Source organism: Balaenoptera ricei, chromosome 6 (genome assembly GCF_028023285.1).
Source record: "Balaenoptera ricei isolate mBalRic1 chromosome 6, mBalRic1.hap2, whole genome shotgun sequence".
Classification (NCBI taxonomy): domain Eukaryota; kingdom Metazoa; phylum Chordata; class Mammalia; order Artiodactyla; family Balaenopteridae; genus Balaenoptera; species Balaenoptera ricei.
In genome coordinates, this window is record NC_082644.1 from 58,963,971 (window position 1) to 58,980,172 (window position 16,202).

Sequence of the window (16,202 nt, forward strand, 5' to 3'; positions counted from 1 at the left end):
ATGAGAGGTGGAGAGACCATCAGGGCAGATGTGCAGGGTGGTTTATCTCTGTGATAAATGAACAAACCTCTGGCCCTAACCCTCATCACCTTTTCCTTTTACCTTGCTTTGCTCCTGCCTCTGGACTCTGTCTTCTGGACTTGAATTACAGTTTGTTGGTTCCTTGCCTTGAGTAACTATCCTAGTATTTTTTTAGAGGTAGACAATGTAGTGGTCAAAGCTTTTCTCCATTTGCACTACTTTTTATAGTAATGTCATTTTAAATTCACTAAGATGATTTTATTTTACTTTATAAATTAACTACTGTAGACCAAATCTATATAGCCCATATATTCTGTTTCTGTACATTTCTATGTAGTTTCATACTATTGCTGTAGGAAATGAAGAGTATTTCTTTTAAGAAACCTCCCAGATCCATTAATATCTGAATTCAGGTTGTTTTTTGAATGCAATTTTTGTAATTTAATTCTAATTCCAGATTGAAAAACATTAGCTCAGGTAGTATTACTATTAAACACACACAATACATATTTCTAAAATACAATATCATGGACATGAAGCTAAGGGCGGTATTGTATTTAAATGAAAGATTGCAGTTTTATCTCGGGTTTTCCCCAGGTTGGAGTGATTCCTAACATGGTAGAAATATATGTATGTAATTAATATTCTAAATTTTAGGAAATAATTATTAAGTATCTGGCTTTTAGTCTAAACAGAGACAAAATAATCATGTACATGCAGATGTACGATTTCAATACAATTTCAATCTGTTAACTAGGATTTCCTTTAGTTTTACTGAGTCAGAAATAAATTACATAATAAGTTCCTGGAAAATCTGCAGTGTACAAGAGATACAGCTATCTTGATACATATTAAAACTGAGTCTGAATAAATGAAATTTGAAATGGGAATTTTTTTTAGGACTCATTCAAGAACATTTACATTTGAAAGTTAAAAATATTCTTTCTGTTTTTTCTTACTAAAAATTTAAACAGAACAAAATCAAAATAATGAAGATGTTTTCTCTTGTACTTATTGTAATTACCTCTTCTGCTTGAAATTTTATTTTTTGGCCTCATATGAAGCAACAGATCACTACAGCCAATTTGTGGTTTTAACAATCAGAAGTAACTGACTAATGATGCTATTCATATTTGGGTTAGGAATTAAAGGAGACTGTGTGTGTGTGTGTGTGTGTGTGTGTCTGTGTGTATGCTTATATTTTAGTATTTTCTTCATCACTGAAAGGCCAAAAACAATTTGTAAAGCTATTCTGAATTTTTGGTGTTCTCAAACTCAAGGTCGTTAATCTCTTTTTAAGTTCTTTTTTCAATCTTGTAAATATTTCCAGTTATTTTTTGAAAAAAACATTTTTTAAGAAAAAATAGGAACTTTTGTCTCTATACTAGAGCAGAAGAAAAATGTTTTAAATGCCCTCCACATTTACTACTTTACTTGTACAACTTGGATGCCTTTCTATATATTTAGTTTCATTCAAGTTTTCCGCTCTTCATTCTGAAAAGGAAGCAAAATACTGAATCCTTTTTCCAAAAGAAAATGTTTGTAGTGTCATGAAAAATGAGAACAGATGGCCCTGCAAAGCTTTGGGGAGAATGTTGCACTCCAATTCAAATCGTTAGGCAAAGTCAGAGACAAACACGAAGCTACCAATCATTGCAGTGATTTGTATGACTCAATACAAGGGTGCAAAACAAAGAGTTACAAGGTAGAATTTTGCCTCTTACATTAACTAAAAGACCTTTTACTAATTTACAGTCCAGATTTGACTAAGTGGATGCCCCAGGTTTTGTTAGGAAAAAGAATAATCAGGGAAAAGCAGTCCTCGTCGCTTCAAACGTGTTCTATAATTTTGGGCTTCACAGTGGGCAAGATTACTCAGATGCAGTGTGACATCGTATTAGTGGGATAAACAGATCTTCCGAACCTGGAGTCCTCTGCTCTTTTCCCTCCACTTTTAACTAGATTAGCTTTGCAGTGCATGAGGGTTTGGGTTGTGTAGGGTGCATTAACTTCTCCCCACACTGTTCTGATTGAGCAGCAAAGCATCCATTACCAATACCATATCCAAAGTGACGTTTCCATACAGGCTGCCTGCTGTTTCATTCATAACCACAAAACAGACTGAAATGACTTTACTTCTTTTTACAACTTGCAAAGAGTTAATGGACTGTGCTGGCCCCCTGCCAAAACCTTTAAGGAACTTTATTAATGTGTTATAAGGCTGGGAGACCATAGTGTGGGATTCTATTGGTTATTCATCTTAATGAATAAAAATATGTATGCACAATTAAAGCCACGTTCTCTAGCAATTGCCTTCTAATAAATGTTGAGTCTTTGTCAGGACTCGTCATTACATTCACTGATCAATTTTGATTCTTTTTTTCCTCAAACCTAAAGTTACCAGCAGTGCAATAACGTGGACTTTGTTTAAAGAAATACCAGTTTAGTATTTGAAATGTGAATAATTATTTAATGATGAGATGAACATTCTTTAGAAAGTGGTAAAAGTGACTATTTAAAAAAAAACCCCTGGTGAAAAACCTAGTCGTAATCTGCCGCATTTTCTCATTATTTATAAAAAAAAAATTGGCCTAAGATCTATTGATTCTTCATAAGACAGAGATAACATAATTTTGTGCAGATCATGTGGGAAAGGGATATATGAATAGGCAGCATTAAGTATTTTTTTTCCTGTCTGTTCTGACATGTCAGTTATCAGAAAACATTTTTATTTTCATACAATTTTATTGTTCTTTCACCTGTGACATTTTCTCCCCACCGCCCTAGAGATGGAGTGTTTCAAGTAGGGAATGAGGGCAGAAATCATATCATATTGAAAATAAATTTTAAAACAGACTGAATGAATCAGTAGGTCTAGACAAATTTAATGCTGTAGCTATTTGAAAAAAAGATGAATATTTTTGCATCTTTTGAAATATGTACTTTCTCTCCCAAATAGAATACTGTGCACCTTCAAAAGAATGTTGAATGGTCTTTTTCAATTTGTGAAAATAACCCCAGGAACCTAAAACGAGGAAAACTTCCAGGGAATTTTTTGGCAAAATGATTTTCATTTTATCATCATTGGAGTGACCATAATATGGGGAAATTTTACACCATTTTATAAAAAGTAGTTGTGAAGAGTTATTTAAAAAAAAAACTTTGGTAAGTAAAACTACCAAGAGGATGTGAGTATATTACACTTGCAAAGCAGCAGAATAAAAGTTTAGGCCATGTCTGTTTTTACAGATTTAAGTAAGTTAGTATGAATAAGTATGAATCCTAAGTCATACTAAATTTTCTGAGACATAAAGTCATCTCTGGTTTTGCCTCTAGTGGAAATGAGAATAATTCAATTTTCTTGAATTAACAAATTTAGAAATAAGCATAATTTATTTCTCTATTTGACAGTTTAACCTTGATGTTAGAATGGGTACCGATTGCAATGAGAATTCAAACAGCCATTGAATTTAACACCTAGTGGTTTATTCTCTTAAAGATGAGCCAGCACTTTGCCTTGAGTTTTAAAAATGACCTACCTTGAGCTCATTGAAATAAGATTACAAATATGAGAATAAAATGTGAAAGATGATTCAAAGTGACTTGGGTTGGGGGAGAATAGAGCTGTTTGGGGAATGGGAAATAATCTTTCAACTTAGATATTGAACACTGGGTGTAGCTGGCCATATTTTCAAGTGGAGCCATCATCCTGTGGTCCTTGACCTTGTAAGTTTGATAATTCTGTGCTCTGTGTTGTAACTAACCACCTAATCTGAAGCAAAGAAGTATTTTGACCTGTACTCTTTCTCTGAATCTCATTCACCCAAGGAGGAGGAGGTCGTGGTGAGAGTGGAGTTGGTGGATCTCTGTCAGGTGGCAGTGGAAGCTATCTCTCTTCTGCAGCCGTGTTGTATCAGTAGACAAACGATCAGACCCTAAACCCTGCTTAAGTACAGCTAAGACTGCAGTAACATTCATGGGAAAAATGGCACGGGGGAGAAATCAGGCTGTCATTTGCGAGATGTGGCTTCCAGGGGGAATTACTTGATCCTGTGGTGAAGTCTCAGGACTTTGGTGGGAGATTAGGAGGTTTGTGGGGAATGAAGAGGGCAGTGGCTTTGAAAAGGGTGTCTGGTGGTCACATGTTATCAAGGCGCTGAGCTTCTCATGCTGAGCTGGCCCTTTGCCTTTCAACTGCATGCACCGACTTAGTCCTCAATTTGTGGGCTGCCACGGGCAAAAAGGGTTTTCTGGTCTCATCCTTCTCCCAGCCTGTGCACATTACCAAACCACAACATAAACTCACCACAATCAGCAGTCTCCGCTCAAGGGAGGCTTCCGCTGGGAACACTGGGACATTATGTGTCAAAAATTAGGAAAGCTGCCCAAAGAACCTTGTAACTGTAGAGGAATAACCTCTACCTGGACTTTCTTTTTGGGTCTGATGGTGCCACTTCTAACTTGAGAAAACAGCGGATTGAGGTGGGACTCTGGAGTCAGATTTGCTTGAGCTTAATTCCTGGCTGTTTTAGTTGTTTGAAGAGTAGCCCTGGGCAAGTTTTCTTATCTGAAAATGGGGATAATAATAGTACCTATCCCACAGTGTTTATTGCAAGGAGGAAATCCACATATGGTATTGAGAACACTGCTGGATATGTAAACAAATGCCCATTGACTGTTAGCCTTACTATTATCTTATTACTCTTTACCCACAAGGTATTTGCTGATGGAGGAGAGGATATGAGAACGTTTAAGCACATACAGCGTATGAGACACTGGTGCTTTGCGTAACTAATTGCATTGATCCTCACTAGGACCCTTTCCAGTGCAGGGATCTGCTTTATGTGTATTTCAGTGTCTTGTGTCCTCAACAAGACATAAAGTGTATGATTTTCAGAAACTTATATTTTAGTTGGGGACGCAGGCTATACTTGGCAATATGTACCCAAAATGACCCACATAAGAAAAAATAAACAAACAAAATCTGAAACTGTTTTTTAGTTTTTTGTGTAAAACATGTTGTCTTAATCTCATATTTCTGTATATTATAGCAGAGTCTCTGCATGTAGTAGGTGATCGATCAACATTATTGAATTCCTCTGTTTTTTGAACAGTTTGTCATTTTAGAATCGGGAACTCTCAAGGAAGAAAAGTTAAGAAGTTAGCAGCATCAAACCATAAACTCACATGAAAGTAAAGAAAAAAAAAAAAAGCTCAAGTTTTGAAAGTATTTGTAGGTTAACGGTGAACTAGAGATATTTTCTGAACACACCAACTTTGGTTCACCAGTCACTTAAGAGTGGCCTGATATTATACAGCTATGTGACTTTGAGTCTCCTGATAACTAATTAAACAATGGCTAAAAATTCCTATATGTCTTTTGCGCAGAATTATCATAATGGTGAGAAAATCTTCTGCCTTAAAAATGTCCAAGAAGTATGTATATGTAGGCACCTATATATATATATATATTTCAGGTGAGTACTGGGGAAAGGACAGCATTCAAAATATACCATGAAAGAGACATTAGAGGTTCTTCTGTTATGATGGGGATTTAAAAAAATGAAGTAGAAATTACTGGCGTGGCGGCCCTGAGTGTGTGGACTTATAATTAAAGCTAGAAAGCCTGAGCCTTGAGTGAATAAGCGCTATGAGTATAATGTGTGCCACCGGTCTATGTCAGCGTTACGGAATTCATCTTCCACCTCTGAATTATCTCTCGGCAGAGGCAATGTTGGATTCATCTGAAGCTTAGAATTACGGAACGGTAATCACTGCCAGTAATGATTATAGGATAGTACACCAGGCCTACTGTGTCTCTCAAACTGAGCTTAAGATTGTGGGACACCCTAAAAGAGAAAAATCCAATGACCTCATTATGCAATGTTTGGCAGCTGTGGACACAGCATTTTAGCTGGGACTTAAGTTTAAGAGAGAAAAACAGGACAGAGACAGTATACATCTTGCGAGATCTAGCTGTACTTCGGAAGCATTTTACCTTTGTTTGTAATTCAAGTGTTTTGTACACTCCTACCACGAGCAAACTGGGTGGCTGGAGTTCCATGCAGCGCCTCTCTCCCCCCGACCCTCCCTCCTTTTCGTCAGCCCTTGGAACTTGCAGTCACTATGGGTTTGGTCTCCATTTGTACAATTAAGTGGGTTTTGTGCTATGTATGTTTGCCATAGAAGGGTATAAAACTTTTTTTTTACCCCCTCAAATTTGTTACTTTAATGATGTAAGAGAAGCATAGCCCCTTAACGAAAGAGAAGGAAGCAAATGAAATATTTTTTTTGGTTTTCACTTTGCATACACGTGTGCTTTGCCAGAGACTCCAAATCCAGGTCAAAATCATGCGTTACAAATGGGAAAATGTGGCCTTTGCTCATGCTTCTCTGTAGTATATTTCCCTATAGTGAGGTCTTCTTACTTTACTTCCCCCCCCCCCCCCCCCACACAAAATTACGCGAGTCTCTCTCACGGGCAGCAATCGTTGTGGGCATAGGCGTCACTGAAAAATGGAGGCGAGTGGAATTCGGAAAAGACCCCTGTCACCACTTTTTAACTGGGAGCCTTGCAGTATTACTTTGTAGTTCGTTTTTCAAGCAGCTCTTTAAAAAAAAAAAAAAAAAAAAAACAGTTGTGGTAGCAGGACTTCTTTCTGTGGGAAATGTGCGTCTTGGCTCCCTCAGAGGCCGCCGTGGGCCCGCCCGGCCGCCGCTGCCCTCTGCCCTTGGCGAGGCGGGCCGGGCCGGCGACATTTCAGGAGGCCGCTTGGCAGCCATTTTAGATCCTGCCCGCGCGCAGGGCTCCTGGCTGCCAAGAGCTGCCGCCGCTCCGTGCCAAGACACTCTTGGCAGTGGAGATAAACTTTGTAGAGATACACAGTCCAGAAATATCTTATAATTACAAAGCACAGGGGGCAGAATGTTTTTACAATACAGCTGTGCTAATGTAAACATTTAATTTGGCAGCCTTCTCCACCCACTTTTCAATTAACCGGGTTTATGCAGATACTCTAGGTCTGTAATAAACTTTATTGCTACTTCTCTTAGAGTACAGTTTATGAAACACAGATTGGAGGGGTTTTTTTTTTTTTGGGGGGGGGGGGTGGTTCCATCCATTTAGGAAAGCACATGGTGAAGTTGTGTTCCCATGAAGGGGAAGCGTAAGCTTTCTGTCTCAAAAACTGCCACAGGCCTGGCTTAACTGAAACGATGGCTTTAAGGGAAAAAATGTGGAGGTGTGTCCTTTGGCTTCTGAAGGCTGCGAGAGGATATTAATAGAAAGAGGTAAAATCACTTATACGGCTACAAAAAGACACTTGTGTTGGTGATCATTAAAAAAGATAAATGTCCCCTGCAATGCATGAGACTGTTTCAGAGATAAATTCCCAATAACAGTTCTTACAGATATAATTATAATTGTGTAATCGCCGTGATAATTATTCTTATAGAGTGAAAGAAATAATTTTCTATCTAAAGTAGCATTCAACTGTTCAGCTCGCAGAGCTAGTCAATAGATCCTTTTCAGCTAACCTAAATGGTAGAGGTCATACAGTTTTAAAGCTAAATTTGGTTTTAATTGACCTTGTGAAAAGGAAATTTTTTCATAAGGAATATGACATCACATTTCAGGATATCTCTTTGCACAGATTTGCTTACACATTTCTCAGATAAATTAGAGAACACCGTATAAGTGCCATACATAAGAATAGTTTTTTTTTTTTTTTTTTTAAAGACAGATAACGATTTTCAACTTGTATTTTCATGTCTTACCATTTAGAAACTTTGCCTTGGTTGTGGTTTTTCAAAACTAGCTTTTTATTTCGCGTAATGATGGATTTCCGTAATAGAAAACCATTCTTATAGTATTTTCCTCTCAGGACTCCTTTTGAGTCCCTCCTTTAATCTGGCTCCGTCATCATTCAATCTATGGGTGTGACCATAAAGTAATTTTCAATCTGAAGTTGTATTTGACTGTTAAGCATCCAAAGCTCGTCAACAGATCCCTTTCAGCTATCCTGAGAGACGGTGGAGGTCAGAGAATTTTAAAGCTGTGGTCTCAGTATTTTATAGTCTTGTTATTTTATGCTCCCGTAGCTATTTTGCTGTATCACCTTTAGGCATTCTGCTCATCACAGCTAAACGAGGCATTTAGAAGGGCTCTTATTCTCTCTGATGTTTTACTCGTTAAAAACAAAAATCAAGCAAAAAAAATGTTTGTCTCACAGCTAAATCTGTGTGTATCATGTTAATTTTATTTTCAAAATGTGATAATTGAGGGACTTCCGTGGTGGCGCAGTGGTTAAGAATCCACCTGCCAATGCTGTGGACATGGGTTCGAGCCCTGGTCCAGGAAGATCCCACATGCCGCGGCGTAACTAAGCCCATGCGCCGCAACTATTGAGCCTGTGCTCTAGAGCCTGCGAGCCACAACTACTGAGCCCATGTGCCACAACTACTGAAGCCCGCGCACCTAGAGCCTGTGCTCCGCAACAAGAGAAGCCACCGCAGTGAGAAGCCCATGCACCGCAACAAAGAGTAGACCCCGCTCACCACAACTAGAGAAAACCCGTATGCAGCAACGAAGACCCAATGCAGCCAAAAATAAAAATAAATAAATAAGTAAATAAAATTTTTTAAAAATGTAATAATTGAGGATACTGCTTATTTATAAATTTTAAACAGAGCTCATTTTACCTACTAGTAAGTGATGAAATTCAGCACAATGCGGATTAAATTGTAAGCTGCATGAAGAGAACAAATCATGTTTTGTTCTCTTTGTAGACTGAGCCCCAGAGATGGTACATGGAACACTGTAGGCGCTCAATCTTGTGTTTTGTTTTGTTTTGTAAACAAACAAATGGGTAAATCTGGTAAGTACAAGTCAGAATCCTAAATATTGAGTTTTAATTAATTGTATAAACTGGTAGGTCATTGTGAAGATTTTCTATAGACTGCTTTGTCTTTCTTTGGGGAATTAAAGCTCTTTGTCTCAGTTTCTTCATGGATGGTATATCCAAGATAACATCCTTTCTGCAGCTTAAGTGAACCCAGAATTATACAGGGTGAATGCAATATAAGGAGGTCACAGTCTTATGCAGGGAAGCAGCATATAAGCAACCAACCATAATGCAGTGTTCAAGTCCTATATTGGAGACATGAGCAAGCTGTTGTGGGCCCTGGGGTGGGGTGGCCTCCTTAGGAGGGAGAAAGTAAGGTTCAGAAAAGAAAGACAAAATTCAAGGGCTTTGAAAGATGAATTAAGAGTTTGTTTAGCTGTGAAGAAGGGATATTTCAGAAATAGAAACCATATGGGCAAAGGCACAGCGACCTGCAGTTGTACCGCGTATTCTAGGAACTTCTAGAGTGTAGTAGCGTTTACGTGTTGGGAAGTTGGGCATAGATGGAAGAAGGGGTGAAAGAAGAAGGTTGTCTGATGGCTGTAGTGAGCGATGAGGCTAGGCTGGGGCCAGATGATGAAGAGCAGGTCATGGGTTGTTCTGGGCAATAAGGAGCCATGAAGTGTTTTAAGGTTTGAAGTGATGTGATTCCTGGTGGAAGTGCAGAGATTGGAGCCTGGCTTCATTGTGAATGATAAATCCTAATGGCCTGAGGAGGCTGAGGCTATTGTCAGAGGACACATGAAGCCTCAATGAGGGATTTTAGCAGCATTTCAGAAGGAGATGAGCGAGTGAACGTAGGAGATAGAGTCTAGGCCAACAGTTGAATGTGAGGCTTTAGGCAGATGGGGTTTCCAGACGCCTGAGTTTTCAGCCTGGGCCACTGAGTGGGTATGGGTACCCTTAATTGGTACGGATGGGGGCACTGAGAGTGTGCCCGGATTGTGCACTAGCAACACGGGGAGAGACGTTGCAGTTAAAAAGAGAGGTTAGGGCTAGAAATTGAGATTTAGAGTCCCCTGCAGTTGGGTGATATTTGTAAACATGGAGCTGGTTGAGTTTGTTCAGGGGGAACAAATGAAGACAAGATGGGGGGCCACTCGGTGGGATGTCTTAGGTGTCACCAACATGTAAGAGGTCTACAGATGAGGAGATAGCCATAGAGATTGGAAAGAAGCTCCAGAAAGACAGGCTTAGAACTAGGAAGGATTGGTTTCCCAAAGGAAAAGGGAAGGAGAATTTTTAAAAGTTGGGGATACTTAGTGTCCAAAGACAATTAGGTGGAGTTTGGGAAGTTCAAGGTAAGTGGCAGCTTATAGAAATAGTAATTTTGGAGTTAGGACACATCTAGACTTATTGACTCTGAGAGCTTGGTATTGGGCATAAAGATTATTATTAATATTTGCTTGTTTTAAATGGTGATCAGGGAGTATTAAGTTTTGCCCTTGTCTTTTACCCCTCAGCATGTAACTTCACCAAAACAGATTCGGTCAGACTGTGGTCCTGGGTTGCTTAAAGGATGAATGTTCTGCAGACCTTAAGAAATATCTGGCAGAAAGCAATGGATTATGTTTATTTGTAATCTCTTCTTCTAATTCTGAGGGAAATTTGCATTTTTTTCCATCTAACTTCACCATCGACTACTCTATTGAAAGAAGCAGAAGCTACTTTGAAATTTTTGTGTGAGTTTTGGAGAAGGCATGAACAATTTCATAGAAAATAAAAGGAAATTTGCCCAACCACTGAGCACACCCTTTTAATTGCTCTTACCAAGCCTTCAGACATTCCCCTGGGGGGAAATTACACTCCCAGTTCCAGGTCCCAGAATTCACCATGTTTACAGCAGCAGTGAGGGGCAATTTATTTGCACAATCCCTTCTGTACCCTTCTCCCTGTGTGACTCCCCACTTGAGCAGTAAAAGACTCCAAAAATGGTGATATTATACTAGTACATACAGATTCTACTAGAAAATATGTTTGCGCCGACTAACATGTAAGTAAAAACAATAGCCTACTGCAAACTGGGTGCAGCTCTGCGGTCTCCTGGGATATCTCAATGGGTTTTGTTAATTCCTTTTTTTAAATGCCTGTTGCCTTCAAATGTACTGAGGTCCATCCTCAGTACGCAATGTCGACTTCAGAGTTTCCTCTGAATGAAAATAAATGAGCAAGTAGAACGCTTGGGAGTTAAAATTGAAAGCATGAACATACATGGCCCTTTCAAAAAGCAAAATGTACTGGACTCCAGTTCATCTTTACTTGGTTTTATCTCTCCAGCCCTCAACCATCCTAAGATGCTGCTTCACCACTTCCTCAAGGAAGCACAAACAGGAGCAAATCAAGTTTCCGAAAGTAAAGTTGGATCCTGTTTAAGTAGATTAGGGTCTGGCATACCATTTAACTTTATCAGGCATTTAAAGTGCAGGATGTACACTGTAGCCGGCTGTGACTTGCCAATTAGCTGGGCTTTCCCCACTGTTTCTGGTTTGGCAGGGATGAGGGTGGTTCACCCTGCCGCACTGCTGCCTGCCAAGGACACATGGCCAGTTCCCGGCTTCCTGTCTTCCTCTTTGTGTCCTGGCCTGGCCTTCCAGGGAGCTGCCAAGACACCGTTGCCAAAAATCTTCCTTCGGAAAGGTCAAGCAACCTCAAGTCACCTATGCCAATATTTGTGTTTTCTTTTAAATCCTTCTGTGCTCGACTTGGAGAAAAGCGTACAGCTGAACATGCAGAGAGTGGAACCTGGGGTCACTTTGGATCACTTGGATAAAGCAACAGAACCCAAAGAATCCCTTGGCCAGTCAGGGTATGATGTTTCTAGTAGAATTCTATTTAAAGCTCTGTGAAGTGTGATAGAGTTCAGAATGGTTCAATGTGGATTTGGATTTAGTTTGCTTTTTAGGATTCACTCTACGCATGTGATTTTTGGCTGTAGCTAACTGCTGGTGCATCCCATGGCAGGGAGAGAGAGATTAAAATGGAAATTGGTCTTGGCTTGAGGACTGCATTTTTGTTTGTTTGTTTTTTGTTAGGACTCTGTAGTCGCATGCTACTTTTTGCTTTCCGGTTTGTGAGAAAGCATCCTTGTAAGCAGTGTGAGAACAGTGCACAAAGGAGTTAACCTGGGGTGCCTGTTGAAAGTGCCAGTTCTTGGCCCCAGCACTGCTATAGGAATCACAGCCACTGGGGGTGAGGTCCAGGAATCTGAATTTTTAACAGGCATCTCAAATGATTCTGATGCTCACTAAAACTTGTAGACTGAAGGTGTCACTGATTGTGAAATGAAGATAAGGCAAGTAGCATTATTGTCACCAAACAGCAAATGGTCCCACATGTTTCCTTCAGTTGATCTTCTGGGAGACCTAGATCTTTTTCTTTTTTTTTTTTCAACTTCTACTCTTTTTATTTATTTTTTTATACAGCAGGTTCTTATTAGTTGCCCATTTTATACATATTAGTGTATATATGTCAATCCCAATCTATTGGGAGACCTAGATCTTAATTTGAATCTTTAGATTGTATGCAAACCAACAACAACAAATGCTTTTCAGAAGATAGAAATTAAAAAAAAATACTAATAAGAAACATTAAATAAATGCCCCTTATTTGAACCCTAAATTTTAAGATTTTTTTAAAAAATTAATTAATTAATTTATTTATTTTTGGCTGTGTTGGGTCTTTGTTTCTGTGCGAGGGCTTTCTCCAGTTGCAGCGAGCGGGGGCCACTCTTCATTGCGGTGCGCGGGCCTCTCACTGTCGCGGCCTCTCTTGTTGCGGGGCTCAGGCTCCAGACGCGCAGGCTCAGTAGTTGTGGCTCACGGGCCCAGTTGCTCCAGGGCATGTGGGATCTTCCCAGACCAGGGCTCGAACCCGGGTCCCCTGCATTGGCAGGCAGATTCTTTAACCACTGCGCCACCAGGGAAGCCCTAAATTTTAAGATTTTTAAAAAGGTTTTTCCCCGTGACACACAGGGCCACCACAGGTTGTATGTAGAACAACTCTAGCTGTCTTCCCCGCTGCAGTCCACACTGTGATGTTCCTTGGAGTTCTGTAGTGTGATGAGCCTAGAGATACCTCTCATCAGAAGAAAGTTTCATGTCGCTAATATTTCAAAATGCAAGGCAGTTTTTTCCTTTATTTTGAAAAGATTCCATTGGAGGAATGTGGAGAACTGAGCCACCTACTAATTCTCATGGCTGTTGTCATTTAATAGGGGAAACACTGTATGTTCTGCCTGTAGATTCAAGGAAAGTACAACATAGCCCCAATATTCTCTTTTGGCTTTTCATGTAAAATTGTCCATAGCATTTCTGTCCTAAGCTCAGTTTAATTTTCTTATATCTTGTGATATGCTACCACTGTTGGTAAGGATGGTACAGCCTTGAACTTTTTTTTGTTCTTTGTTTTATAGCATTCCTAGAGTTAGGCCCAGGTTACCTTTGTAATTTTGCCTTTTTTTCCCCTAAATTATTTCCAAAATTTGCTGAAAAGCTGCAGGCTCAGGGACACCTCTGCCTTTCTGACATGACTAACAAACACTCCACTAATGTGGAACACATGTTCTGTCCAAGTTTACATATAGCCTTGCGTTCCACATTTGCAACTTCAGCATCTTCCATTGAAAAGAAACAGCATATTTTTCCTTAAACTCCCCCTTTGCTTCCCCTTGAACCATAGTCTTTTATAACAGTAATAAGGAAATGTGGTTATGGGTATAATTGCCATGAGGCAATTGCACCCTAGAGGACCGACAGAATTTACTTTTCTATATCTGAGGGCTGGGCTCCATCAAGAAGCTCCATTTGCAAATAACTCAATTAGAATAATCACAACAATGTCTTTATTTTTACGGCAACGTTCCCTATAGAGATCAAAGAGCGTTAGAAATGTCCTGTCAGATTCATTGTTCCGATACCCAGTGGACTGGAATAAAAAAGTTTTATTATAGCTCATTTGAGATAGACAGTTGAGGCAGAGAGAGGGTAAGTGACATTCCAGAGGTCGCCAAGAAAGTCAGTAGGGGAACTGCAAAGAAGAATCCAGGTTTCCTTTTACTCTGCAAGTTATCAAGCTACATACATTCTTTCCTGGCCATTGGAAAGGATGAGAATAAAGCCAACCTCTTTTCAGATTGCAAAATCATGTGGGTGAAAGTGCTTTGAAAATTGTAAGGCATTGTTGCTATCTGTATCACTTAGTACAAATGGAAGGTGAGAAAGAACCTTACTGTCAGTAGCTAGTTGTTCCAACTCATGTGACATGGGTTTTGCAAATTCTTGATTGATGGGGCCCAAACTATCAGTCATCCTGATCATCAGTGAAAGACCAGTGAAAACTTACATTTATAATTCTGAATTTAAAAGTACATTTAAGCATCTTATAGCTCTTTACAATTCTTAAACTGCAAAAGTTCCATGAGATTGACAGCAGACTTTGAACCAGTCAAGAAGCTGGTGATCAAAGTTTCTATGGTTAAATAAACTACCTAACGAAGAACTGATTTAAGTATTCTGATTTTTTTTAAGGTTTTTACTTATAGACTCTATAATTCTGAGGGCAGGTGTGAGGAATTTAGGCCCTATTTTTTAGTGGGAATAGGAGGATTGAGAGTAAAATTGCTACTAATCTCCTAGTCTGATTTCAGAGAGGCTTGGAGGACACATCCTCTGGGGAAGAGACGCAATTAACGCAACGTTCTTAATTACTATTGTTTGCTTGGTGGTTAAAGGTGGCATATTTTGGTGTCAGGCTGTTGGCTCTAAAAGTGTCCTGTGTGCTGGCGTGGGGGAGGGGAGTCTGGAGTGGTAGCGTTCCCTCCCTTGAACAGGAATCCCTTTTCCCAACCAGGAGCTGAAAAATCAGAAATGCCCCAAATTATCAGACCTTGCCTTCTATTGGGAAAAATGAGAAGTTAGGCACAATAGAAATACATGAGGTTTTAAAGCTCTCTCTTTGCTTTTCAAAGTTTTAGAGTAAGTTCCTATTTCTTCCTTCTAACCCACATAAATGGAGCTTATCATAGATCTTCCCTGTCCATCTCATGGGAAGAGTAATGGCCTTGAGACTATCTCATCATCACTGCACCTCTTGTTGTGTTTTATTGCTTAATGAATGTTAAGCTGAAAACAAATCCGGGTAAACAGGGGAACAGAAAATAAAGTTCAACCAATGTGAGCTTGTTCGTAAAATAACGGAGAAAAAAAATCCATCTTTTGGGATCATTTTTAGCATGGCGAATGGACTGAGGAGATAAGTACTGTTCTCTACCAGTTGATTGGATTATATCAGTTAATTTATTCCAGTTTTGGTAATTGCTGGATGATATTAATAGAAAACTTTCAGTAATTATTTTATTATTGTTGGTTTATCCTTTCAAAGGGAAGTTTGAAAACCATTTTCTTTTTTTCTTCCAAATGTCCTTACCGGATTCCTGGGCTCCTTTTTCCTCTTTTGTGTTGTCTGTTGTATTTTGGTTTTCGTGGTGTGACATACACATCCATAGTACCACGAAAGATTCCTGCTCAGTGAAGAGAGAGTTGAGCAGTGTGGTCACTTTGAACACACAAGGGTCTCTGTGAATGGGAGCCTAATGTGAGGAGGGAGCTTTGGCTTGGGGTCCAGATTGGGGTAACCTAACTTTCAAGTTGGGTCTGGAACGCTGACTTCATTGCCATCACTAATATTGCCATTGAGTCAACAAACCTAAATAGATGAGAATGATGCAGCAGCCCAATAAAAGTCTTCTCATTTGTAGTTTATATTTTCAAGCAAAACCCAGAAATGACCATTTTCTTAGAGATTATTTCTGCTTTATGTCCTTGCAAAATTAGCTAGACTTTTACCCCATCTTTACTTCATTAAAGTGTTCCTTAGATATAGACTCTGCTAGAAAATCGAATATTTTATCAACAAGGTGTAAAATGGCAAGCATCATTTTCTTTTAAGTAGCTGTTGCTCTTTCTTTCATTTCTTAACCAGTGTCACGGGAGGGAGCAGGGCTGTGCCGCCTCAGGCAGGTGACAGAGCTTCGCAGGTTTCATGACGGAAGCTGTAACATTCCAACCTTGCTGTCTTTGTTAGTTGGTTTCAGTTCTGCTTAGGTCAGCGGTACCAAAAGTCCTTCTCCTCTTCCGGGAGCTGAATGGTCCTTTGAAGTAAATTAATGGTTTCAGTCCAAGTCTTGGGCAGAGAGACACCACAATTAGCACTCCCTGGTACCTGCGTTGGCATTCTCAGCCAACATGCCAAGACCGAAAATTTCTTTCCAGGTCAAGCATA

The 16,202-nt window shown here is 39.5% G+C and overlaps 1 protein-coding gene across 8 annotated transcripts in view; it reads left to right on the forward strand.

Moving 5' to 3' along the window:
- The window catches only part of NFIB (nuclear factor I B), a 236,964-nt gene that overhangs the window by 103,120 nt on the left and 117,642 nt on the right, over positions 1–16,202 (forward strand). Inside the window, exon 1 of one of the 8 annotated variants that reach the window (XM_059924720.1) lies at positions 11,690–11,730. The exons of the other annotated variants lie outside the window; for them this stretch is intronic. The gene's annotated coding sequence lies outside the window, so the exon portion shown is untranslated. Of the gene's footprint in view, positions 1–11,689; positions 11,731–16,202 lie in introns of those variants that run through there. 8 annotated transcript variants of the gene reach the window in all.